Genomic DNA, 2,682 nt, shown 5'->3' on the forward strand with positions numbered 1-2,682 from the left:
GCCTCCAAATATTCACGACTATTTTATCTATAATAGTCTCAATATGGGAACAAGCCAAGTATGTATGGAGAGATGACTGGGTAGTACATTGGGTGGGTCCCCATAGTGGAATGTCACACGGCAATGAGAAAGGCCGACCAGGGCACTAGGATGAGGTGTCGAGGTGGGAAGGCCCCCTCTGGCCTGATCTGATGCCATTCTTGACTTTGGGCCTGGTTGGTTAAGAAGGGAGCGGGACAGTGACGGCCCCAGACCTGGCTCCTAGGAGTGGTCATCGGAAGACCCTTCAGCTCAGGTTGTGGGAAGCTGGGGCCAGCCTTGCCTTCACCGCCACCCCCACCGGTGACACCAAGACCCCCCCCAAGCCCAGATTCCAGGCGGTGTTCTCCGCCGCACCGTCCTGCGATCACAGGCCCCTGCCAGATGTGGGCCGCAGCAGCAGGTGTGTGTGGAAGCCACGTGGCGCCCCGTGGACTGCAGTGGCTTCCCCAGCTCCCAGCTCCCGTCCTCTGGCACGACCACGTGGCCTGGCGGGTGACGGGGGGCGCTGCAAGTGATTTGTATCCTGTGGTGTTGGCTACGGCGCATGTGTCCGTGTTCACCGAGCTCTCCGTGTAAGATCTCTATGCTCGGGTGCAGTGAGTCTACCTCAGTTCAAATTAAGAAAGAGCAAGTACCAGGCGGTGGCCGATTGGGAGAACGAGCCTTCTTATGGACTTCGTTTAGGCGGGGGTGAAAACACGCACATCATTTGGAGAACAACCCGGCAACATTGAGTAAGACTGAGAATGCATCTTCTCCCCGTCCCGGGAGAAGTCCCAGAAGTTCCCCTTCTCTGTGGCTGCGGCAGAGAAACACCGCGATGAAGTCACCCAGTCCTTTGACCAGCCCCATCAGAGAGGGGCTCACGCCAGCTCCGTGTCACAAGGGAGGGAAACTGAGGTACGGCCCAGAGAGCTGATCCTCGGCTCCTCCTCACAGCTATTAATCCAGAGGAAGGATTTGAACTGAGAGAGTCAGGCTCCCTCCGCGACACTCATGACCACCACCTTTTAAGGTAGCGATGCTGTTTTGGGGGGAGCAACCCGAATGTCAAAGGGAGGGGCTACATTCGTTGACTTGGGAAAGTGTTGAAGATGTGTCATCTAAGGAATGAGGCTAAATATTAATACCATCGATGTCAAGGGTCAGGGAATCATGGTCCGTCAGCCCTGTTCGGCCCGCCGTCTGTTTTTATAAATAAAGTTTTATTGGAACATAGCCAAATTCATTTATTTACATATCATCTATGTCTATAATGGCACCATATACACTTGGGACAGGCGGTGGTTCATGCCTGAAATCCTGAGACTTTGGGAGGCCGAGGCGGGAGGATCACTTGAGGCCAGGAGTTCGAGACCAGCCTGGGCAACAGAGCAAGATCCTGTCTCAAAAAAAAAAAAGTTGGGACAGACAGAGACTGCGTCTGGCTGAAAATATTTACTATACCTGGTCCTTTACAGAAGACACTTTGCTGCCCTCCAGCCTATGTGAATGAAAAAGCAAAACCAGACCAAGGAATGCTCAATATCACGTCCGTGGGTGTGTGCGTATGTTGTGTAAATGTGGAAACCAGAATGGGGAGGCTTCTGGGACAGGTGATGGGGAGGGAAATTGGGTAGAAACTTGGACTATTTTATGTCTTTCATTGAAGAAGGGAGGTGGGCAGCTGCACCTGTCTGCAGGTGGGCACATTTATCCACCTGCAGCCCTAGAAGCCTGCATCCTCCAGCTGTGACCTTCTGGGAGCCTCAGTTTTCTCATCTGTAAACTGGGCACCATCAAACCTCCCTGGAAGGGTTGTTTTAAGACATTGATCCGATGACCACCAAGATGTGTTTGGTGTGGGGACAGGCGCCCACCGAACGCTCCATAAATTGGTGATGGCGGGCAGGGGGCAGAGGCACAGGAAGCTGTGTTTAATGTTCCCTCCCCAACCAGCCCGGGACACCCGAAGACAAGGACCACTTCTTTCTTCCTCCCTAATGTATCTCCAGAGCCTGGGAATACAGTAGGTGCTTAATAAGATTCCTCCCTCACTGGAGAGAAGCGCTAAGAGGAATAAACACAATTTAGCATCTATATAACTTCCGTGTCCACCCCCTTCCCAAGAACACTTAGGGGAACTTAAGTCTTGGGTCCATGGACCTCTTGGGGGACCCGATGCCAGAATTCAGGGTGTCTGTGAACTCCTATGGGGAAAAAAATCCGTACCTTTATTTTCACGGACTCTAACTGATATTTACCATTTCCTCAGTTATGAATGAAGGCGAAAAGACATGACCTGTGACTTTGTCCCCAATAAAAGCTGCAGATACTTTCAGCTTGGCTTGCTGCACACAACTGCTGACATTCGTCGCTACTGCGAAATCACTGTGGTTGTTAGATCTTGTTATTTAATGTGGTGATCAATATACAGGTGTATCCAGAAGTTGTTGTTGTTTTGGTATAGCTCTATTTCTAAAGTTGTTTTTTTTTTTTTTTTTTGAGACAGAGTCTCATTCTGTTGCCCTGGGTAGGGTGCAGTGGTGTCATCACAGCTCACTGCAGCCTCCAACTCCTGGGCTCAAGCGATCCTCCTGCCTCAGTGTCCTGAGTGGCTGGGACTGACTACAGGTGCCACCACACCTGGCTAATTTTTCT

Source organism: Propithecus coquereli, unplaced genomic scaffold (assembly GCF_000956105.1).
Source record: "Propithecus coquereli isolate 6110/MARCELLA unplaced genomic scaffold, Pcoq_1.0 Scaffold241, whole genome shotgun sequence".
Lineage (NCBI taxonomy): Eukaryota > Metazoa > Chordata > Mammalia > Primates > Indriidae > Propithecus > Propithecus coquereli.